The 26,393-nt window shown below is 44.0% G+C and overlaps 1 protein-coding gene and 1 non-coding gene across 2 annotated transcripts in view; both read right to left on the bottom strand.

Annotated features, from left to right (window-relative positions):
- Nucleotides 1-26,393, bottom strand: part of LOC124605642 — a 167,907-nt gene that overhangs the window by 140,266 nt on the left and 1,248 nt on the right. The window lies entirely within an intron of this gene.
- Nucleotides 23,618-23,688, bottom strand: Trnaa-agc. The gene has a single exon. It is a non-coding gene; the product is annotated as a tRNA-Ala (tRNA).

Raw genomic sequence — 26,393 nt, 5'->3', positions numbered from 1 at the left:
TCCCTAGTGGTCCCAAACTGTACACGAGAACTAATGGTCGCGCTGCGCTGCAAACGGGTGGGATCTCGTTCGATAGTGACGCAGGCTCAAAGTGTCTTCATCTAAAGGTTGAAACGCCTGAAAGTGGCACCGGTGACAAAGGTTGTTAACAACATCTTGCTGTTGCTCGCCGCACTCGACCGCGAAATGTGAATCAACGCCCCAGGGAAAGGAGCGGTTTTACTGACGCCATTTATGCCCCTCCCTGGGGCCTTTTCGTGCCGATTCTGAGCAACGGTGTGTCTTGGATGTTTTCCTCGGCCACTCACAAGGAAACCACGCAATTTCAACGCTGGTTCTGACATTCATCGCAGACGTGCCTGATATCCTTTAAGTATTTGTTTAAAGGTTTGGTAAAAATTTCTAGAATTATTTTTGGTGAAATTTTCTATTTCAATAAGCTGACAATTTTCAAAGTTCCTTTTGATTTTCCGGATTATTTTTGATGTTTCTTTTCTTTGTTGTCTGAATTGTTCAAGGTCTTCCTCTTTTTTCGAACATCTCGATTTTTTACATTTTTAAGCTCTTTGTATTAGTGCTTCTTCACACTCCTCATTCCACCATGTCTTCTTTTTATTCTTGGCTAATCCTGAAGTTTTCTCTGCTGCTTGAGTTATTTTCATCTGGAGTTCACGCCAATCACCTTCTTTACTTGTCTCAATTTCTTCTCTAAATTTTTCTATATTTTGTTTTGTAATATTGGCTGTACTGGTGTTGTGTATGATCACTTTCTTGGTCGCCTAGAAAAAATTGTAAGGATCTGGAATTCGGAGCTAAAAAAAAATAATCACAAAATTGAACCAATAACTCTGGGAAGGAAAACCAATCGAATTAAGGTAAACTTCTTGGCTTTTGCGGATGATTTCGCAATACTTTCAGAAAACCTGACAGAAGCAGTTATTCAAATAAACATTCTGGAAAAGTTTGCAAACAGAACTGGTCTCAAAATTTGAGCTGAAAAACAAAATTCACGACAAATATAAAAAATGCACCAAACTGCATAGAAACACAAATAGGCAAAATAGAGCGAGTAAATAAATTTAAATATCTTGGAGAAACTATACAACAGAATTGACTAGAAAAATCTGCAATAGATGTAAGAGTTAACAGAATGGAAAGAGCATATGGTTCGACCAAAAATATTTACAACAAGAAATGTATATCTAGAAAAACAAAACTAAAACACTACACCACAGTGGTACGACCAGAATGTTTATATGGATCTGAATGCCTAACGATGAACTGTAAGATGGACAAACTAGAGGTACTGGAAAGAAGGATTATTAGAAAAATAATGGGTGCAATGAAAACTGCAGATGGTTGGAATATAAGAAGTAATGAGGAGATCTACAAAAATATAGAGAAAATATCTGAAGTAATGACCAAACGAAGATTAACCTTTTTTGGACATCACTACCGAATGGATGGAAATAGACTAACAAAACAAATACTACTATATTTCTGGAAGAAGACATCGACAATAGCATGGATTACAGAAGTAAGGAAAGATCTTGAAAGAAACAACATCAAAGAATCAGAAATAGGACAAAGAAACCGTTTTAAAAACAAAATACTAAATTTCGAAGGCTTTCAAAGCAGAAGAAATAAAAAAATCGGGAACAACATGGACAGAAGAAAGGAAGAGACTTCATGGGGAGAAAATGAGGGAATACTAGAAAAATAGGAAACAACAACAAAGGAGGAAGAAGAGGAACTGAAGTTGTTAACGTGATCCTAGTTAGACAATACGATTGTAAAAAAAAGGAGGGGGTGTGGTGATCTTCCGGACGCGTGCTTCGTCCACGGCGACAGTGGGCAGAATTATGGTGAAATTTAAGCCAAACGTGACATTAACCTACCTTACACACCAGGTGAACTTCTGAGCTGTGGTGTCAGTTGTTTTCATAGCATAGATGATAGCGCACGACATTGCTCAGCCTTTGGCTCGGGTTCGACCCTTACTACCGTCCCAGGTTCATTTTTCGTATCGCTGGTATTCGGTTTTAGGAAACCTATCTAAGAACAAATTTGGCGACATCACTTGAATTTGCGCGTGTCACGGCCTGGCTGGCTAACTTCAATACTAATTAACTCTAAATGGCGCAAACGTATAGAATTTTTTTCGTTTCAATTATTTCCCAGCACAACCTACCTGCAATACAAACAACCTTTTCAGACTGCTGCTGGCCACCCTCCATATAGAGCGTGCCCCGGGAGAAAGGTCAGTACTCAGAGACATGACAGGAACGACCATTCGAAGCAAAAAGTCCAGTAAACATGGGTTTTACAATGCGTACCTTAACAGGTAAGAGCGCTTGTTCACCCTCGCTACTGTGGAGCATCTCTTCTATTGCGCACGTTGCGGCGGCAAGGTAACGTTCGTCCATTACCTGCACCTACCTCTGAACTCATTACAGCACATCGCCTATGGGAAAGCCGAGCGTACTGCATCTCGCACCGCTGCATACAACGTAACTATTCTAAGAATCGGGAAAAGGTCTTAATTTTGAATAAAATGTGGAAATACTGGAAAAACTTGGGCATATTCTGAACCTTGATAAAGTACACGCTCACTGCCAAGCCCGTGCTAATCTTAACACAAGTCACGCACAAACTCACGTTAGCAAGTTTAGGCTAACTTATTTCCCGAAATCTGAACAACTAAGCACGGACTGTTCTTAAATGTAAATGCTCGTCATACTATTAAGTTTATCGGTGTCTAATGCACTCAAGTCTTTAGTCACAGATCTGCTCAGTATGCCACGCGGAATTACTGCTTTTTCTCATGCACAAAATTACTTAAAAATCTGTACTTTCTAAAAAAAAACACACCGGAATAAATATGCCTTCAATTTAAAACACCTCTGAAACATGCAGCACAACTAAAAAAAAAAAACGGCAAATTATAACTTCCTTCGGAGCTCACACCACACACGGCCGTACCATTGAAATGCTCAGACTCCTTTAGACTGCTGTAAGTATTCTATATCTCCAAGAGAAAAGACATGCGAAGAATACTTCGTTCTGACTGGTCAGTTTTCTTTAAGGCCAATAGAAATACGTTATCCTCCCACGTTAGTCCGCGCTTTTCATGACTATCCAATCAACAAATAACACACTTTCGAACTATACTTTTTCCCGAAATAAATATTTAACATTCTGATATTTTGTTTATACTTTAAATTATTAACTATTTTCCTGTGCACTCGAATTAGCTTTCCTTTTACCATAAACTTACTTGACATATTATGATACAAAATTCCCCGTCGTCAGTATTCACACTATCTTAAAAGTTCCTCACACTAGTTCATCAGTAGAACAATGATCTACATACTTACTTTAAACCACATTCACGCATCATTCATACTACTAAGAGCATATACAAAACTGCACGTACATAAATAAACAAAAAAGCCTTCAAGAAATAAACAGAACAATTCACATAAACATTCTCTTGACCTGTTTCTTGATTGTGTCTGTGCACTGCTGGACACTGGTGGTCAAAATTCTTAACTACATTATAGTTCTCTCCGTTTAGTCCTGTCCGCTACTGTCCTCTAACAGATGAAAATTAGAAACTACGTACTCGACTGAACCCGCTTTAGACCATCTGTCACTGCGCACGCGAGTCATTCTCCCTCGCCGTGCTCGTAGGTCTAAGATGTGCATTTTATGGCCCACGTTTACTGGGCATTTTTTTTCTTTTTTCGGTCCACACGAGCTCCTCCCAAAATATGGGAAGCAAAGAGCTTGCAGCAGAAGAGGAGTGTTTCTCAGCATCGAAGATGAACAACTTCTCACAGCTCTTAAGGTATTCATTTTAGTGCCCATGTTTACTGGGAAATTTTTTCTGGTTTTGGTTCATACTACCTCCTCACAAAATATGGAAAACAGAGAGCTTGCAGTAGAAGAGATTTGCTTCATACTATAGGAGATGAACAAGTGCTCATAGCTCTTAAGATATGCATTTTAGAGCCCATGTTTTTTATACAGTTTTGCTTCGAATGATTGTATCTGCAATATCCCTGAATTTTGACGACATCTCCTGGGACACCCTGTGTATGACGCTCCCTTAACACTTCCTTGCGGTACGACGTAAGGTATTTTAACAGGTTAAGATTTGTTTAAAGGACATCATTACGCGGCAGTGCGGAATTGGATAGAACGATATCAACTAGAAAAGGAGTATGACATAACCGTTGGCGCCGGTTCGTTATTCAACGTAAAATTTTCTGAAACACGGATGATCACAAATAAAGTAACCTTTTAGGAAACCGCTTACCACAGGCGGTGGACAATTAAGGTTTTGATGTAACATTAGAACCGCCCGACTGGCTGAATACAATGTGCGAAGTGGACACTGTTCGGACTCTACTGATACTGCCTCGTTCCATGTTCATGCGATGCCCACACCCTAGTTGCAACCCACGCCCTGACGCGCACTTTATGAGTGCGCGCGTTGGATCGATCAACAGCTTCCTCTCTTGTGTATTCCTATTTATAGCCACCGAGAAGTGCCATGCGAGGTCTTTCGACTTCGCATTCGAATTTTTAAACTAACATTGCGAAGTATCTTTTCCCTTCCGACAGGGGACGGTTGTCGGATGAGTAATCGTGCGGTCCATGTTTCTACTACGAGAGAATTTTTACGAGCTGTAAAACACACTGGAGTCTGACCGGTTGGCGTACTAGGTGGAACAAGGATCCCTAGAATTTTTTTTTTAAAAAATTGTGTTGTTTAACTAATACACTTACTGCCCCATTAAGTGTACGAAGGATGGCGCTATTGATATGTGACATTTTTTCACCCACTAGCCCCCCCCCCCCCCCCCACCGCCGATTCTTTAAAAAAGTCTATGCATAAAACAGCTAATTTTTCAGGTAATTCAATGTTTCTGACATTGTATCTCCTGAACTGTTTGTCGCATAACGATTTGATATATAAGCTTGCAGGTACATTCAGTGGTATAGGTGTTAATGTTTTCAATATTTACTGTCAACAGAATTTGTAGCAAAGAGGTGATGAGTTAGAAGGCGATGCCGATTGCTGAAGTTATGCTGCATAAACAGCAAAAATTTTGTAAGTAATTTTTTTGCTTTCATTATTTTGTGCGAGGAAAAATTTCGCTCATGCTCAAATACTTGATGAATATATTATGGGTATTTTATGCGCCATGAATTACGCTGCCTAGACACACACACACACACACACACACACACACACACACACACACACACACACACACACACACACACACACACACACACAGCTTCTAACTGCAATACTTGTCAAAAGTGAAGTGATTTAAAACATTGGTGGACCAGACTAGAAGAATCTAAATTCACTACTGGGCCATTAAAATTGTAACACCAAGAAGAAACGCAGATGATGAACGGGTATTCATTGGACAAATATATTATACTAGAACTGATATGTGATTACATTTCCACGCAACTTCGGTGCATAGATCCAGAGAAATCAGAACAACCACCTATGGCCGTAATAACGGCCTTGATACTCCTGGCCATTGAGTCAAACAGAGCTTGGATGGCGTGTACAGGTACAGTTGCTCATGAAGCTTCAACACGATGCCACAGTTCATCAAGAGTAGTGACTGGCGTATTGTGACGAGCCAGTTGCTCGGCCACCATTGACCAGACGTTTTCAATTGGTGAGAGATCTGGAGAATGTGCTGGCCAGGGCAGCAGTCGAACATTTGCTGTATCCAGAAAGGCCCGTACAGGACCTGCAACATGCGGTCGTGCATTATCCTGCCGAAATGTAGGGTTTCGCAGGGATCGAATGAAGGGTTTCAGCCACGGGTCGTAACACATCTGAAATGTAACGACCACTGTTCAAAGTGCCGTTAATGCTAACAAGAGGTGACCGAGACGTGTAACCAATGGCACCCCATACCATCACGCCGGGTGATACGCCAGTATGGCGATGACGAATACACGCTTCCAATGTGTGTTCACCGCGATGTCGCCAAACACGGATGCGACTATCATGATGCTGTAAACAGAACGTGGATTCATCCGAAAAAATTACGTTTTGCCATTCGTGCATCCAGGTTCGTCGTTGAGTACACCATCGCAGGGGCTCCTGTCTGTGATGCAGCGTCAAGGGTAATCGCAGCCGTGGTCTCCGAGCTGATAGTCCATGCTGCTGAAAACATTGTCGAACTGTTCGTGCAGGTGGTTGTTGTCTTGCAAATGTCCCCATCTTTTGACTCAGGGATCGAGACGTGCCTGCACGATCCGTCACAGTCATGCGGATAAGATGCCTGTCATCTCAACTGCTAGTGATACGAGGCCGTTGGGATCCAGCACGGCGTTCCGTATTACACTCCTGAACCCACCGATTCCATATTCTGCTAAGATTCGTTGGATCTCGACCAACGCGAGCAGCAATGTCGCGATACGATAAACAGCAATCGCGATAGGCTACAATCCGACCTTTATTAAAGTCGGAAACGTGATGGTACGCATTTCTCCTCCTTACACGAGGCATCACAACAACGTTTCACCAGGCAACGCCGGCCAAGTGCTGTTTGTGTATGAGAAATCGGTTGGAAACTTTCCTCATGTCAGCACGTGGTAGGTGTCGCCACTGGCGCCAACCTCGTGTGAACGCTCTGAAAAGCTAATCATTTGCATATCACAGCATCTCCTTCCTGTCGGTTAAATTTCGCGTGTGTAGCACGTCATCTTCTTGGTGTAGCAATTTTAATGGCCAGTAGTGTTGTTGTGCATGGAGGACGATTTCGATCATTTAAGAACTGATCTCAGAAGAAACGGCTATACAGAGAGGTGAAGACCTGGAGCTTCTAGTGAAAAAGAACCAACTAAAGGGAAATTTTTCCTCCTATTTGCAAAAACAGTCACAGATTGTATCAGCAGAGTACTAAGACGACACGGTATCGGCACAGTGTTTGAACCAAAAACAAAGATGCGCGAGTATTTACACATTGCCAACGACCTACATAAGTTGGTTGCCACAGCAGAAGTATATAAAATCCGTTGCACATGCAGCCAAGTGCACACTGGAACCAAAAAAGAAAGATTAACACAGGACTTAAGGGAAAGAGGAGGAATTGTCTGGGAAACACCTATAAATCGGCAGCAGCAGATAATGCAATGGAACAAGGTAGCCACCAATTTAGTTTCTCCGACACTATGGTTTCATCAGGATCCAGTCATTACTATGTTAGGATGTAGAGAAGAGCAACAGAAATTAAAAATCACAAAAACAACTTTAACGCAAATGGTGGAGGACTGAAATTCGAGAAAGCGCGGGCCTTTGCGCCACATAAAACAAACAGTGCCAACTCTTCCCCGACACAAGCACCTTAACACATATCGGCGTGACTCCACGATCACAGGCAGCATTCTAATGTTGTCGATGTCTTCAGCAATGGAAGACTAAACGTTAGGCAGATAAATATACCTTGGACCACTGCCTAATGCACATAAACAAATCGCCAATATACGATTAGTACAAAAAATTCTTTCTTTGTCTGTGTAAATAATTTAAACTATTTCTTCGTAGCCGAAAAGGGAAAATCCTGCTAGTGTTATCACATTGCTGGCAATATAGAGCACACCAGTAACACATGAAGAACCTCGTTGCTCTGCAGGGTGATCTGTATGCCTTTGTGGTCACAAATTAAGGAACATACATCACTATTACAACCTCTCTCCGGGCACATGTACACTGGTGACCGCTTCCACCAATCGTGGCAACGTCATTTAATAGCCAGTCATCGACATCTATGGCGATAAACGCGAAAAATACTGTTTTTGTTTTTGTAAATACACTACTGACCATTGAAATCGCTACACCACTAAGATGACGTGCTACAGACGCGAAATTTAGCCGACAGGAAGAAGATGCTGTGATATGCAAATGATTAGCTTTTCAGAGCATTCACACAAGGTTGGCGTCGGTGGCGACACCTACAACGTGCTGACATGAGGAAAGTTTCCAACCGACTTCTCATACACAAATAGCACTTGACCGGCGTTGCCTGGTGAAACGTTGTTGTGATGCGTCGTGTAAGGAGGAGAAATGCGTACCATCAAGTTTCCGACTTTGATAAAGGCCGGATTGTAGCCTAACGCGATTGCGGTTTATCGTATCGCGACATTGCTGCTCGCGTTGGTCGAGATCCAATGACTGTTAGGAGAATATGGAATCGGTGGCTTCGGGAGGGTGGATCCCAACGGCCTCTTATCACTAGTAGTCGAGATGACAGGCATCTTATCCGAATGGCTGTAACGGATCGTGCAGCCACATCTCGATCCCTGAGACAAGAGACGGGGACGTTTGAAAGACAACAACCATCTGCACGAACAGTTCGACGACGTTTGCAGGAGCATGGACTATCAGCTCGGAGACCATGGCTGCGGTTACCCTTGACGCTGCATCACAGACAGGAGCGCCTGCGATGGTGTACTGAGCGACGAACCTGGGTGCACGAATGGCAAAACGTCATTTTTTTCGGATGAATCCAGGTTCTGTTTACAGCATCATGGTGGTCGCATCCGTGTTAGGCGACATCGCGGTGAACTCACATTGGAAGCGTGTATTCATCATCGCCATCACCCGGCGTGATGGTATGGGGTGCCATTGGTTACACGTCTCGGTCACGTCTTGTTCGCAATGACGGCACTTTGAACAGTGGACGTTACATTTCAGATGTGTTACGACCCGTGGCTCTACCCTTCGTTCGATCCCTGCGAAACCCTACATTTCGGCAGGATAATGCACGACCACATATTGCAGGTCCTGTACAGGCCTTTCTGGATACAGCAAATGTTCGACTGCTGCCCTGGCCAGCACATTCTCCAGATCTCTCACCAACTGAAAACGTCTGGTCAATGGTGGCCGAGCAACTGGCTCGTCACAATACGCCAGTAACTACTCTTGATGAACTGTGGTATCGTGTTGAAGCTGCATGGCCAGCTGTACCTGTACACGCCATCCAAGCTCTGTTTGCCTCAATGCCAAGGCGTATCAAGGCCGTTATTACGGCCGGAGGTGGTTGTTCTGGGAATCGATTTCTCAGGATCTATGCACCCAAATTGCGTGAAAATTTAATCACATGTCAGTTCTAGTATATTTGTCCAATGAATACTCGTTTATCATCTACATTTCTTCTTGGTGTAGCAATTTTAATGGCCAGTAGTGCACTTAAAAAGCGTCCTTCGTTAAATCTTCGAACAGGGCAAATCCCGGTAGTGTTCCTCCGTACCCGGCTGCCCGCCCTACAAGTCCCGAATGCAGACACAGCGGCTACCGCCTCATCTAATACTTGACATAGTGGCCAGCTGGTTCAGTACCCACACGGGAAAGTCCTGTGCAGAGGGTTTGAACGAGCCACTGCAACATTACGAAAATTGCTTAAAAGTAAGGGGCGATTAAGAGCAAACGCGAAGCAGGTTTATAGAAAACTAAAATCGTCAATGGCAACTTTTTCCACGAAAATGTTTTTGAAACTTTCTTGCCAGATTAAAACTGTGTGCTGGAGAGAAACCCGAACTCGGGACCTTTTCCTTTCGCGGGCAAGTGCTACACAAACTGATCTACCCAAGCATGATTCAAGACTCGTCCTCACATCTTTATTTCCCCCATTACCTCATCTTCTACCTTCCACACTTCACAGAAGTTATTCTACGTACTTCTTTGTCTCAAGCACGTGTTGGCAGAGTGTAAGCTGCATTTCACTGCGGCCTGCAGTAGTCAATTCGTCCTGCATCAGGCGAGTTGCGGGAAGGAACCAAGACCAACTGTCCTGAAAATGTTACATACACACTGTTATGCCTTTTCGCCTAAAAAGTGCAAATGGTCCAATCATTGCAGCCAAACAATAGTCTCCTGTGGTACACATTCGCGTTTACCGTGCTATCCTCAATAGATACTGGTAAGGACTACCTGAAAAAGTGCCTGTCTCCAGATGAAGCAATGTTTCACATTTCTGGAAATAAGAATCGCCACAGCACTGGAATTTGACACAGGTGAACACGTTCGTGATAGTTGAAAGATTTTTTTAAAATATTTTGTGGTAAAATCTTCTAGAAAGTTATGGAATCAGCTCGTAACTGCTAATGCTCATTTATTGAGATATTAAGGTAAATCAGTTTCGCGATAATAAATCTAATCTTCAGATCGGCTTAGCTGGATTACATTAATCCAGAAACCAATACGATCTCCCAACGTTCTATAATGGATTAAAGTAATCCAGCCAAATAAACCTACAGATGCGATTCGTTATCGGGAAACCGGGTTATCTTGAGCTCACAATAAATGAGGATTTGCAGTTACAAGCGGATTCTACAACATTTTAGAAGATTTTACCACAAAATACCTTTTAACTGTGCATAGCTTAAACTAAGGTTGCCCACATAAAAAACGTTTACATCCGTGATAGCCCGGAGCTTAACGTTTGGTGTGGCCGAATGCGATATAGGATGACAGGTCCATTTCTCTCGCAGAGAAAACGATAAACGGAAACTGTTTATAGACATGCACAAACAGCTGCTGCCACCGCAGCTCCAGCTGTCCATCAGTGGTGGTGCACCTCCATATTGGATTTTGACCGTGTGGGATGTGCTGAATGACATTTCCAGACAGCAGGATGGGTCGTGGTGGCTCCCGCACTCTCCCTATTTCACGCCTTTTTTTTTTTTTTTTTTTTTTTTTTTTTTTTTTTTTTTTTTTTTTTTTTTTTTTTAGGGTTACGTCGAAGATCACGTTTACACAAAAGCCAACGACACTGTTACCCTTCGTGCACGAGTCAGTGATCTAATAAGTACTATTGGACTCATCATCGCCCAACCTTACGGAGGTAAAATGGGGGATGAATTTTTTTTTTGAAAATATGTTGCTATTAAGGCAATTTTTAAGCTAGAAAACGAAAACCGGTTTTTGGTTTCTGGATCAAAAATGAAATTTAGTGCTTTAGCAATCGTGGAATTTCAACCGCTAAGTGGTAAAATAGTGGTGGGAAGTTTCTTAAAAAATAAATCATTTTTGAAGTACAGGTATTTATAGTGCATTTTTAAAGCTACACGTATGAAAACTGTAATCTTCTTGGTTATGGGAAGAAAGTTTCTATGGAAATATTATCACAAGAATTTAAAAGGCCGATCCACTCAGCTACCAGAATATTTTTTTTTTTTTGGGCCGGAAGCACTTCCCGAAAAGACTATGCTTCTGTTGCCTTAATAAGTGGAAAAATTTAAAATGTGTTGCAACTTCTGCACAAAATAAAAATTCGATTAAAGAAAAACAAAAGAGTCTGTGCAAATCATACACTGAGGTGACAAAAGTCATGGGATAGCGATACGCAAGTACTATATACAGATATATAAAAGGGCAGAGCATTGATGGATCTGTCATTTGTACTGAGATGACCCATCTGAAAAGGTTTCCGACGTGATTATGGGCGCACGACGGGAATTACAGACTTTGAACGCGAAATAGTAGTTGCAGCTAGACGCGTGGGACGTCCCATTAAGGAAGTTGTTAGGGAATTCAATATACCGAGATCCACAGTGTTAAGAGTATGCCGAGAATACCAAATTCCAGGCATTACCTCTCACCACGGACAACGCACCGGCCGACAGCCTTACTTAACGAAAGAGAGCAGTGGCGTTTGCATAAGGTTGTCAGTGCTAACTGACAAGCAAAACTGCATAAAATAACAGCAGAAACCGATGTGTGACGTACGACGAACGTATCCGTCACGACAACGCGGCGAAATTCGGCGTTAATGAGCTATGGCAGCAGACGACCGACGCGAGTGCCTTTGCTAACAGCCCGACATGGGCTCCAGCACCTCTCTTAGGCTCGTGGTCATATGGGTTGGACCCTAAACGACTGGAAACAGTGGCCTGGTCATATGTGTCCTTATTTCAATCGGTAAGTGCTGATGGCACGGTTCGAGAGCGGCGCAGATCTCGCGAAGCAAAGGACTCAAGTTGTCAACAAGAAACTCAAGCTGGTGGAAATTACAGAGGAATCAGTTTGCTGAACATAACATACAAAATCCTGTCAATGACCATTCTGGAAAAACTTAATCCTTACGCAGAAAACATTATTCAAGATTACCAGGCGGGATTTCGAACAAACCGTTCCACAACTGGTAATTTGTTTACTATACGACAAATTTTTGAGAAATACTGCGGATTTAACAAAAACATCCACTGTCTCTTCATTGACTTCCAGTGAGCCTACGACAGCATCCACAGAAGTAGCCTCTACAACACATTACGAGAATTTGGTATACCAAGTAAAATCATTAGGATGATACAACTGTGCATGGATGGCTCTCAGGCAGCAGTGAAGTTCAGAGGATCCATATCCCTCACCTTTCCAATGAAAACAGGCTTACGACAGGGAGACGCTCTTTCATGTGTCCTCTTCAACCTTGCATTAGAGAAAGTGGTTCGGGAGAGTAATTTACATGTATTCAATGGTCTCCGATTCGAACACAGTGAAGTAAAACTCCTGGTTTATGCACATGATATAGTGTTGCTGAGTGAAACTGAAGAAGAGCTGAAAGACATGTACAGATCTCTCAGGCACAGTGCCAGCAAAATCGGGCTTTTGATTAACCAAGAGAAAATCGAATATATGGAAACAGGTCGAGTCATAAACCCAAAACCTTACTTTGAAATTGACCAACATTCTAAATTCTGAAAAGTTCTCCAGTTTAAATACCTTGGATCACGTTTCAACAGTAAAAATCATAACAATGTGTGGTGTCACCGCCAGACACCACACTTGCTAGGTGGTAGCTTTTAAATCGGCCGCGGTCCGCTAGTATACGACGGACCCGCATGTCGCCACTATCAGTAATTGCAGACCGAGCGCCGCCACACGGCAGGTCTAGAGAGACTGACTAGCACTCGCCCCAGTTGTACAGCCGACGTTGCTAGGAAAGGTTCACTGAGAATTACGCTCTCATTTGCCGAGACGATAGTTAGCATAGCCTTCAGCTAAGTCAATTGCTACGACCTAGCAAGGCGCCATTTATCCTTTGCTATGTATCTAATGAAGCATGTACAGTAACAAGACCAATGTCACCAATTGTGGATTAAAGTTAAGTATTCCAGCAGCTACGTACTCTTCTTTATAGCATTCATTACGTATCCTGTTTCAGACCTCACGCCAGCCTGCGTGAGTTTAAGCGCGTGCCTTTCGGTTACCCGTCACTGTGGACTGGCTGTCTTGTCAGTCCACAACACAATGGATATAAATGAAAGAATAGCCTCAGTTTCAAGATGTCTGTACTCACTAATTAGCCCACTCAAAAGTAAAGTTTTGTCAATCACCACAAAGATGAAGATATAAAACACTATTATCTGCCCCACAGTACTGTACGGTGCAGAAAGCTGGACGCTTACAAAGAATGAAAGAGAAAAACAGAATGTTTTCGAAAGAAAAGTAATGAGAAAAATCTGAGGACCTGTGTTGGAAAGTGGCATAGGAGAAATCGAAAGAACAATGAAATTTATCAGTTAATGAAGCAACCCACTATCATCCAGAAATTAAAAAGTAGGAGCCTGCAATGGGCTGGACATGTGGCCAGAATGGAAAACAACAGATTCACCAAGAAAGGATTTGAAGGAACTCTCCAGGCAAGACCATTGGACCGACCTCGTACAAGATGGAAAGATGACATAGAGAAGGACATCGCAGCATTAGGAATTTCCGCAGGGTGGAGAGAGGCTGCGAGAGATAGAAGGTGGTGGAAGCAGATCGTTGATGCAGCGCGTGGTCTACAGAGCCTGTGATTGCTGAGAAGGTAAGATTTGAAATGATAGTGGGATTTTATGGACACCTTGCATATGTTTTGCTATGACTGTAGTTTTAAGATACGCCACTTTCTTTAGTGTGCTTCCCGAGGACACCGCGTGACGTAATCAACAGTCCGACCGTACCCTGGAGAACAAGCGAAACGATGCACTTGTTGCAAAGTTGTGGCGTGGTGTCCCCCGCGGCGCGGCGCGCGTGCAGTGGCTGCGGCCGGAGGCCGGACGAGGCGTGGACCACGTGGGCCGCGGCACGCGGAGGCAGGGAGGCGGGGGCGGCTGGCGGCCGGAAGCCGGCGCCGGATTGGAGGCGGCGGCGGATGCGGTCCCCCGCTGCCCTTTATGCGACGCCCGGATATCGCGTACACTCGTGCGCGCCGCAAGCGGGCCCCCGGTCACCGCCGCCGCGCCTGACAAGTAGCAGCGTAGTTCGTTCCACCGGCACTGCCGTCGCCTCACTTGCGAAGTAAAGCCGATTGGCGGCAACTATCCGTTACCCAACGGAAGGATTTTCGCGCCAGGACCACTAAACTGTTACCTAATTTAAGCGATATTTGTAGAGGCGCTGTGAAATTGTCTACTTGACATTTTTAAAAATCTTTAATTGGAAAAAAAACTGCTACTCGCCCCTGCATGTCCAATGGTTCGCATCCAGTAGATAATCCCCCCCACCCTCTGTGGGAGCGAGGGAGGGCAATGTGACGTTATTTCAGTTGGTTTGTTTAAAAGAGGGGGGGGGGTTGGTTTTGGGGTTTGATGGGGGCTAAACATCGAGATCACCAGTCCCCAGTTAAAAACAGACATACTCGTAAAAGGCCTATACAGTAAAAGCGTAACCTCTGCACCCAGAGGGAGGGAACACCAAGGGGTACAGAGCTAAAATGAACACCGCAATAACTAAAATAGAGGACACTTAAAAGGAGTAGAGCATATAGTTGACTAGAGTAAAACAGACTACAGTGGTTGATGGATCAAGTAAAAGGTCAACCACTCAACTACAAACGAAGAACCTCCAGCTGGAAAGCGTTGATAGAGGTACCAACACAACTTGTTACCATAAAAGACACTATTTTGGTATCCACGTCACAATTAAAAGTCGCTGGAGTGGGTGTAGCCTGAGAAATCATGCGAGAGCGCCCACACTAGAGTGAGTGATAAAACCCAGCTGCACGGATAAAACGTAAAACTGAGTCAGCTATAGAGGCATGGTCCCCTAGAATTAAAGAAAGTGCAGCTGGTAAATTAAAGGACTGGCGCAAGGGGGCTAAAAAGGGGCAGTCCATCAGAAGATAGACCACTGTCAGCTCTGCATCACAGCGACACTTGGCCGGGTTCTCACGGCGAAGGAGATAGCTGTGGGGCAGCCGCGTATGTCCAATTCCGAGACGGCAGAGAACAACTGAGTCCCTACGTGTGCTCCTCAAGGATGAGTGCCATACGGCCGTGGACGACTTTACCATGCAGAGCTTATTTGGCGTGTTCAAGACAGATCATTCAGAGCTCCAGACATCGCGGACCTTGCGATGGAGGGCTGACTGGAGATCTCTTCCCACGAGACCAAGCTCCAGGGGTCGCGAAGGGGTGGTCTGATTGGCCAACCGATCGACACGTTCGTTTCCTGGGATGCCGATGTGGCCCGGGGTCCACACAAACGTCGCTGAACGACCACACTCGGCGAGAGCAGAAACAGCATCTTGAATATCGCGCACCAAAGGGTCCCGAGAAAAACACTAGTCGAGTGCTTGCAATCTACTCAGGGAGTCGCTGCATATGGCAAATGACTCCCCAGGGCAGGAGGAAAGGTGAGCGAGTGCACGATAAAGAGCAACCAGCTCCACAGTGAAAACACTGCTCCCACAAGGCAGGAAATGCTGTTCAACGTAGTCGCCGTGGATGAAAGCAAACCCAGTGCGACCATCGACCACAGAATCATCGGTGCAGACTACATCTGCATCGCGAAACGAGGCAAGAGGAGCCAGGAATTGTTGACGAAGACTGGCAGGTGGAACAGAGGACTTGGAGTCGCAGGACAAATCCAAGCAAAGCCGCAAGCTAGGGAGGGACCAAGGAGGGGTAGAAAAAGAGGGCCGGAAGGATCGAGGAAGGGGAAAGGACTCAAGCGACGAGAGAAGGGAACGAACGCGGACCGAGATCGGGAGAACCGACCTAGGCTGCCGTCGTGGGGAGGGGAGTGCAGAAGATGGAAAAAGGAGCCTGCGTTTGGGTGGTCGGGCGAGGCACGGATGCGGGCGATGTACGACGCAAGCAACTGTTGTCGGCGGAATCGCAGGGGAGGGATTCCAGCTTCTACAAGAAGGCTAGTCACCGGACTAGTGCGGAAGGCACCTGTCGCCAGGGGGAGGGGGAAGGGGCCAAACTGCGAGGTCATCGGTCCCTTGTTCCGAAGGAAACAATGCCACAAGGGTGAGAATGAGACAATGACACAACACAAAACAGAATGAAAGGAAAAACCACAACAACGACTGAAGGGCAAACAACACTTAAATGGACAAAAGGTGTGATGATGATGATGATGAGTTGGGTTGAGGGGGCGCTCGACATCACGGTCATCAGCGCCCTGACGAAAAGTCAACATGAAATCTCATGGGTGGGGACGAAGGCTATCCCCACAGGCAGAGCAGTTTATAACGTACTGAAGTCTGCCGCCCTTCTCCACCAGTTTAGGGATGAGCCCTGATAGTTCACAAAATTTCACCACTCTGTTAACACTGGTATCGGTATCTGCGAGGACGGTGGGCAGATCTCCAGCGAGACCAAGGGCTTCCCTATTATCAGTATACAGAACACACGAAGCCACAATACGCTGAACTGAAAGCGGCACGCCACAAACTACACAGAAAGGTGGATCCCCCCCCCCCCCCCCCCCCCGGAGGAGGAAGCTATGTGTGAAAGGGCTATGCCCGATACGCAGTCTGGTAAGCAAAACCTCCTTCCAGCGGCGAGGCTGACACGAAGTCCGCCAAGTTTTTGTGGCCGGTTTGAGTGACCGCAGTTTGTTGTCCGACACCTGCAACTATTCAGTCTCCCACTGACGCATGATGCAACTGTCAGAAAATGTGATATGGCGTGCAACGGGATGGGACATTGATGGACAGCACCATCCCAACATGTTTCCTTGGCAGATTTATCAGCCATGTCATTACCCTGTAACCCAACGTAGCCAGGTACCCAGCAAAAGATCACCTCGTTGCCACGGCGTTGGAGTCGCTGGCATGGATGAGCTGAATCAGCGTGTCTACCGGATACATTTGGTGACGCACTTACAGTGCACTAAGTCGGAACGGACAAGAAAACTCGTACGGTGATGTCTGTGAACCCTCTCCAGTGTCATTAGAATGCCATATAACTCCACATCATAATTTGTAAATTGTCCTGGAAGACGCACTTTAAAAACCCTATCAGGGAAAACCACAGAACAACCGAGAGCATTCCCCTGCTGGGATCCATCTGTATAAATAACGATAAAACTATGGTACATACTCAAAATAGACGAAAACACATTTGTGAAAACCATATCTGGAGTACAATTTTTCGGGTACTGTGTCAAGCTTAAGATCACCTTGGGCCTCTGAAGACACCAAAGCGGCAGTGCGTTCCATCCCTGTGTGTGTTTTCATGCTCGAGAGATCCAGATCCTTGAGGCAGGCCATAGCATGTATACCAAATGGCTGGGTCGCCTGGGGCCGATTCCTGAATAGTCGTTCGAAGGCGGGTTGAATCACTGAACTAAATGCCAACGACTGGGGTGACACGGAGATTTTCAGTGCCTGTCTAGCCAAAAGGAAACGTCGCCGAATCCAGAGTGGTGGTTCACCAGCCTCTACACACAGACTCTAAACTAGGCTGTTCCGAAAAGGCTCCAGTCGATTTAAATGGACAAAAGGGGTCAAGAAAACCACAAAGACGCAAGAAACAGATAGAAGAGGTTAAAACAAGAAAGCAGGTTACCATGGATGGCTGACCAGGAGGATAAAAAGGAAAAGCCAGTCACTCTGCAACACATAAAAACCTCCACCCTGAAAGCACTAGGGTGGAGGACACACAGGGACAAAGGACATGTGCTAAAACTTGGAGCAAATGATAAAACTCACCCTCACGAATAAAATGTAAAACTAAAGCTGCTGTTGAGGCATTGTCGCCCAATACCGAAGGTAGTGCTGGGAAAGTTATCAAGTCCGCCGCAGAGCGGCTAAAAGTGGACAGTCCAGCAAGAGATGGACGACCGTCATTGGTGAGCCACAGCGACACCGAGGTGGGTCCTCGCGACGGAGGAGGTAACCATGCGTCAGCCACGTAACATCAATGCGGAGCCGACAGAGAACCACAGAGAACCACAGAGTCCCTGCGAGAGGCGCGCAACAGTCTTCCACACATTCGTAGTTCCCTTAATGGCACGCAGCTTCTTGTGCGTACTGAGGTTATGCCATTCCGTCTCCAAAAGCCGCGTAATACTGAACGCAGGTCTCTATAAGCGGTTTCCACGTAGCCTGTTTGGCCAGCCCGTCGGCAAGTTCGTTGCCTGCGATTCCGACGTGACCTGGGGTCCCGACAAACACCACTGAACGACTGGACCGTTCCAGGGCATGGATGGAGTCCTGGATGGTCAAAGGCTGACGAGGGTAGCACTGACCGACAGCTTGTATGCTTCTCAAGGAGTCAGTACACAGCAGACATGACCCGCCTGGGCGTGAGCGGATGTGCTCTGAAGAGCACGAGATATGGCCGCCAGCTCTGCAATGAAGAAACTCCAGCCATCTGGTGAGGAGTGCTGTTCTATATGTCCTCCATGAACATAGGCAATGCCAACGTGACCATCAGCCATCGGTGTAAACCACTTCATGGCCCCGGTATATGTCGAGAATCGAGAGGAAGTGACAGCGGAGAGTCGCAGTCTTAACTACTGAGTCGATAACAATTTTGTCGCGCCTCTAAAATAGTCGTCACCACCATGTCGTTATTCTCTGGCAATGTTAATGTGAAAAATGCTAATTTGCACTGTGGTTCGGGATCCACGTCACCAACAAAACATGTTAGACAAGGGCAAGGAAGTGTCCAACTTAGGTTATCTGGAGCCTTCAGGGCTGCAAGGTTATGGTTCAAGATGAGGAGACTAGATAAGGAACACACTGGTGTACCTATACAGACGACACGTCGCCTTAAAAGTTGTCGTTAAGGGACATAAGCTGAATGACTTCTCCCTGACGTAAGGGGGCGGTTGATTGTTTTTAATTTTGTTTTGTTTTAGGGCGCAAAAGCAACTATGGTCACACGCGCCCATGTCGAAACCGTAGAACATGATGACTAAAAAGGAGTTGAAAGCGACTACACGTTAAGACCAATCGGCGGAAAGAAAGACTGCTGAAAACAGGAACTTTGAGAATGGTCCATAAAATACACCATAGAGACAACGCAGGTCTTGAGCTGAAAATTAAATGTTCTTCGACATACTGCCACGACGGATAGAAAGCAAAACGCGGTCGACAGCCCGCGCGTCTTTCGCTAAAACGGCTGATAACTTAGACGGCAAACAGGTGAGAACGTAAAAGGATAAAGAAAGGGCATTCCGTGAGGAAATGGCAACCATAAAAGGTTCAGGACAATGAGCACAAAGGGGTGGAGGATCACCACTTAACAAATGGCGATGGCGATGGCTAAAAAGACAATGCCCAGTATACAACCTAGATGAATGATCTCCTCACGGCGAGAGGTCCGAGAGAAGGTCGGCCAAACAGCTGGGAGAGGTTTAATTCCCCTGAGTTGTCCCCATGAAGGGAGGACCAGTGCTGGTGCCAAACTGACACCACCTGCTAACAGACGGCAACACAATCATCGGAGGGAATGGAAGAACTAGCGGGCCGAAGTACGAGGACTGCAGCCTTGACAGCAGTGCCAGCGGCCTTGTTTCCCGTCAGACCGCCGTGAACAGGGGACCCACACAAACATCACATTGGCTCCACCAAGAGTCAGCAAGTGACAGCTTTCCTAGACCCGTTGCACTAAAGGATGGACGTTGTACACCACACGGAGGCTCTGAAGGGCACAGAGAGACTCTGAGCAAACGACACAATTGAAAATGAAAAGCCTGTGTCGCCAGAGGAGCTGTTGAGAACGAAACATCGATCGCTGCCGCGGCATGGTATATTTCATAAATGAACACGGTCCTTATCCTGAACCCGCGTGAATTTGAGACTGACTCCTACATGCACATGCAGGAAGGAGGTTTCCCAGAACACACTGTCTTCTTTTGCGTTAAGTACACGAACAACAGGCATATACTACCCTTACACTATACAGAAACATACATACATATATACACACAGCAATAAGAGATGAAGAATGGGCGCAACTAAATGCATTAACCGACAGTATTTCAGAAACAGTACAAAGAGTAGACGTGGATACGACATAACAGACACGCCTATAAGAAACGTAACAACAATCTCCACAGAGTGGACAGAGACACCCACAGTGACAGCGAAAACAGTGCCACAAGGCAACAGAGGAACAAGAAGAAGACGACGATGAGATGTAACAGTAAATAAGACATCTAGAATTATGAATCAGACATAGCGTGCCTAAATGCACTGACAAACTGTACAAATGCCAAATAATAGTTAAGGTTAGCGAATCCTACAGTAAGGTGCTAGCAATCCACCCAAGAAAGCACTAATGTTATACACGGATGAGTACGTAATATTAGCACACAGGGTTACCAGTACTATTTCTCCACTACTAACCATAGACTATTTTTTTTGTGACTGGCGGTCAACAGCTAAGCTATCATCTTTTTGCATCCTTCTTCAAACAACAAAATTTTATTCGTATTTCAAGCTCAAATTACTGTTTCAAATGTTGCATATAAGAAAATTCAAAAACTACAAAAAGATGACAAACGTACGGCCCGTTTTAAAAGAGCAGGTAACATATCTTTAAATTTGCAATAAAGAAATAAAATAAATAAATAATCCCCTGTAACTGACAAGCAGTGGTTGTCAGGACCATGACGTTCTGTGCTCTGCATCAGACGTTGTGGTATCTGCTGACTGGCCACTTTCTTGACACTATGAAGACTCTAGACTAAGAATTTTGTGGTCGCCGCTCATCCAACAACAACGCGCTGACACTTTTTTTTTTCAATCTCTATTCGAACACGAAACTTCTGTAGCCAACAGCGGCTGCTGTAGGGCAGATTTTCATCTTGTACAGACTGCGGTTACAGGAGGAGAAGAGTTCTCCCTGTGTAACACTCGCTCTGACAGGTGATCACCCCATCTTCCATGTTAAGTCACATCCTGATCAAATTACAGAAATTATACAGGGTGAGTCAGGAAGATACGCAAACATTTTAATATGTCATTCTACAAGTAAAACTAAAGAAAAAAGTTCATATAAATATAGGTCCGCAAATGCTTGGTTACGGCCAATAAAAGATTTCGCCTGAAGCAACTTCCCTAATATGAAGCCATCGCAAAACTGTACGAGGTTAAAGTAATCCACGATTTCCATTTATTTTGTTGTTATTGATCTTGTGAATCTAATAAAACATGTCCCAGACGTGTATCTGCAGTAGTTTTCCAGAACATCCAGAGAGCAAAAAGTAATTTCGTAAACTTTTTAATCTAGTAACTACTTAGCCCAATTTGCTTTTAATTCCAGACAACTGCACGAAGTTTTCAACAGAAGTTGTAAATAATTTAATTTTGATAACTGATGGTAATAACGTTAACTGAAACTGTATGAATGTGTCAGATATTGTGCTTTTATTAATACCATCGCACACGTGACTTCATGTTAAACCGGAAAAAACAAAGCTCAGTGTTACGGAAGTTGTACAGAGTACATACAATTTCACAATACATTCACAATAAATGTACAAAAATGTCTCCACCGAGTTCAGTGCATTTAGCTGCACGTGTATGAACAGATTTTGCTGCTCCTTTCAGTTTCACAGGGTTGCTCTTAATTTCGTCTGTTGCATTGATAATGGGAGCAAGTAATGCCTCACGCTGTATGCCTTTCATCATTCCCCATACACAAAAATTCATTGGTGTTAATTCGGGCGATCTGGGTAGCCAGAGACGTGTAGCACCACGACCAATCCATTTCTGGGGAAAATGTTCATTTAAATGTGTAGTAACTGCGTTGCTGAAATGTGAAGGCGCGCTGTCATGTTGAAAATGCATCTGCAATCGTCGTAGCAAGTGGAACATCTTCGAGCAAGAGGGTCATTTCTTTTCTTTTTGAAGGAATTGTTAAGTACGTCTCGCCATTTAGACGTCCTGGGAAATAAAGTGTATGTTGATTGTACCACACCACACATTTATGCTCAATCGCTGCTGGGAACTGCGTTGCACTGTTGCATGTGGGTTTGGTCTGGAGCAAACGTGCTCGTTATGTAAATGGTTTATACCATCTCGACTAAACTGTGCCTCGTCAGTAAATAAAACGTGTTTGTGTACCTTCCGATTAGTATTTAACAAGTTGCTCAACTCCAAGCGAAGGGCAGGATCTCCCGGATGTAATGACAAACTTTTTGTTTATGGTAAGGATACAGAATATTGTACTTCAGAGTACGGCATGCCTTAGATTGTGAAATGCCTAATCGTTGAGAAATAAGTCTTGTACTGGTACCCGGCCTACGTTTAACAGCATCCATAATTTCCTCATCATCGCCTTCACGTATCGAGCGTTCCTACTGATCATGAATGTTAGGTGTAAAACCTGTCTCCCGTAACATTCGAAATACTCCACTAATGGTTCGTGCATTCTGAATCCTCCGAGTTGGATAACGTAAGCGATATTCGTTAACAGCAGCCGTTGCATTACCATCACATTTGCCATAAACAAGTACCATGTCTGTGTATTCCTCTGTCGTAAATTAAAGCATCCATGTTTCATAAATAATCTAACTACAACAGTTACTGTGTGGTTTCACTTAAATACACTGTTGTGATGTTCTTTCACTGAACAATACAGAAACAGCTCAATAACGATTGCCAACAGTGACAAACGTTTCTACATTCTTAATGCAAAGTGAACAAATTTACTTTGCTTCTCTGGATGTTCTGTGAAACTACTGCAGATACATGTCTGGGCCATGTTTTATTAGATTCGCCAGACCAGCAACTACAAACTAAATGGAAATCGTGCTTTACTTTAACCTCGTACAGTTTTGCGATGACTTCATATTAGCGGAGTTGCTTAATTTCATGCAAAATCTTTTATTAGCCGTGACTCCGTAACAACACATTTGCGGACCTATGTTTATGAACTTTTTCCTTTAGTTTTACTTGTAGAGCAACGTATTAAAATATTTGCATATCTTCTTGAATCACTCTGTATATTGAAGTAATTAATTGTAAAAATGAACGCTCCCATAAACGCATGAATTGAATAGGCAACGCACGAAATACATGATTAAGTTGCGTTGCGGTATACTACACATGATTTGTACAAGGATACGTAACCTGTTGACTTTTTATAATCAGCCCTACGTGACAATGTACGTACCGTATTTCGTACTATATCCCATTGGTAAGGTAATTACTGACGGCCCGCAATCCATGCAGGCAAGAGCTGGACAAGAAATGACCCTTCCTTCGTCTGCAAGGATGTGTAAGACCGTCATGCAAAAACGAAATTAAAGTAGGTGTACTAGCCAAGATACAAAAGAATGACCGACACACAGCTGCGTAGTGGGCAGTGATTTACATAAATGGGGAAAGTTGAAAATTTGTGCCGGACCGGGATTCGAATCCGGGACTCCCGCTTGCTAGGCAGATGCTCTGACCACTAAGCCATCCCGACACTGTAGGCATCGCAGCTGCACGGACTACCCTAGCACGCCTCCCGTCAACCGAATTTCTTAACTTACCCACACACTACTGACGTAGGGTCCCTGCCCATTATTCTCATCCCGCAGGAGTTCGAGCATGGTGTGCATGTGCACCGAACGGACCTCTGGCTGGCAGCTAAATGTCGGTCATTCCTTTTTGTGCTGATTTATGATGGCTGCAGGATCAAGAATGGTGTCTTTCGGACATGGCCGAAAGAACATACACCACATACAGGGCGATAATTATTGAACTATATGAAAAAAACGTAAATTAGCTACAAACTACGGTGTGCACATACTTTACTCATCATGTAAACATTACTACAGATAATCGGATTTAGGTTATGACATGTTCGATATGCCTGCTATCATTGCGCCGCAGACGAATAGCAAATAAGAGTGGGAAGCATCTGGGATTGGATATACATATACTGCGAAGAAAGTTCCTAATCTAACAGTCGTCGATAAAAATACTGCAAAGAAGTGACCTTAAAAACTGACTAGGTTACATCGACATTAAGAAAGAGGTACAGGATAGGTCGACAAATATAAAAATTAAGAGGAGATTTTAATTCGCATCGGATCGAGAACACTCAGATAAACCTTCAGCTTAGCCTATATACTCGTACTAAACTACTTATACAACATCGTAAATGAAAACTAAATAGTATGAACAAAAAAATGTACATATTCAAAGCCACTGACGATGCCTTTCAAAGAAAAATGGTGGAACGCATATGGCACGAAAACAATGTTTCATTCAGCCTTCATTAGACGGTCCTAATGTAAAAATTGTCGATATACTGTGACACTCATAGTTTTTAAATATTCGAGAAGTAACAGTGCGCAATTCAGACCACCGACGAACAAACACAAGATTGATCTGTGCCATACCTAGACATAGGGGATGGAAAATGGCAGCACAACTTGAATAAAAGAAGGGTGGATGGACTGGCGCAAAGACTTGCATGAAACCATTCTTCAGACTAAAGACGACAGCGACAACTGCTACTACTATTTACACCTACTCTCAGTTTCAAAGATAACAGTTTATCTACGGATGAGTTTAGGAAAAACATTGCCGATTTTTTCATGGTCGCCTCTAATATGGACCGTGATTTATTCAGTAATACGAAGTGGCTCTTAGGCTTGGGACAAGTACTGATTTGAAAGGCTCGACTGATACGTTACATACCGCTTCGCCAACTTTCAAGTAAACTGTAATCTTTCAGCAGAATACAGACTTCACGCTACGCTACACTGTCTTGTCACCACCACCCTCCTATCAAAACCCAAAGTAGAAACGAAAGAAGTATCAGTGTTCCGTTTGCTTAAACACGAGTTGACGCGTCACATTAAGTAGCGCCTACGTTATGGGACGAAGTCGACAACCAGTATCAGCAGTTCCAGTCTGCTGAAAAACGCGAGCCATGGGCATATTCGTTTACTGTTTGTGCGTTACTATTTTCCAGTTTTTGTCTAAAATATGCAAGTTTTGTTTGTTTGGAGGCATTAATAACAAGAAAGTCCTCGGATTGTGTTTCGCTAATGTTTTCACGCTCCTGCTGATATCAATCGTTGGTCGTTTCCAATGGTTCGGTATCAATAACATTTAAGGATGTACCAAGTTAGTAACAATATCCCCCCCCCCCCCCCAAAAAAAAATCTCATGCATCTACACATCAATATTTTCTGTCTGCGTGAAATGTATTTGAAAGTTGGCTGATATCTTGCGGATAACCTACTTGTAAATTGCTGGTTGAAGTCATGTTTGCTGGCGTTAAATTCTAATTTCAACACATAGTGATATATTTAAATAGCAATGATTCCGGATTATAGGAGAATGAGCACTCCTAGGCACAGTTCAAACAAGCAAGAAACCTTTGGCGATTTCTAGAGCACCGTTTTCAGCTAAGAATCTCCATTCAATGACTGCCACTAAAAGCTATTGGAGCGTGCGGTTAATTTGTATGGCCTCAATAGATAATGGATATCAAAATTTATTTTTATCCCTTAAAATTCAAGTGTTTGCCTTGAATTGTATGAAACATTAAGCAATAATTATGAGGTCCAGTCTTTGTATTGGGCTGTGTCGATAATGCTTTCGCAGAGATGCCGGATTCGCATAAACGCTCAGCTTTGGAAATTATCCTGTAGATAACCGCTGAGAAAACTGCTAAAGAAAAAGAAAGACATTTTACGTAGATTGTGGAATTAATGCTTAAAACAATCCAAAGTGCAACGAATGCACGTACGCAAGCAGTAGTATGTTGCACACATAGATGACATTTCGATTACTAGAATATTCGAAAAATTTCAGTGACCGAAGCAAATTTCACGACTGGCAGCGTAAACAAATTGGCTAATCTGTTCTGTTTCAAACAATACTACGCGGCGGAGTGGATGTCTGACCTCAACAATAGCACGCGTCGTGAATTCAAGCAGCCGGTAATTTCCACAAATGAACTGTCGACATGAAAGCATTCTTGAAATGAGTAAAAATTACCGGAAACAACTTCAAAGTTCTCACCCGCACATTATAAAGTGCCATCAAACCATCACTGCCTATAAACTTTTTAGCGAGGAAAAATTTTCCAGTATTGTTCTCAAAAATGGAAAATATGAATTGCACTACACTAGGCATGAAACGCTATGTGTGTTATGGAATGAAACCACT

This window comes from Schistocerca americana, chromosome 3 (genome assembly GCF_021461395.2).
Source record: "Schistocerca americana isolate TAMUIC-IGC-003095 chromosome 3, iqSchAmer2.1, whole genome shotgun sequence".
Taxonomy (NCBI): Eukaryota; Metazoa; Arthropoda; class Insecta; order Orthoptera; family Acrididae; genus Schistocerca; species Schistocerca americana.
Note: the sequence above shows the minus strand (reverse complement) of the source record. Positions and strands in the feature narration are given on the sequence as shown.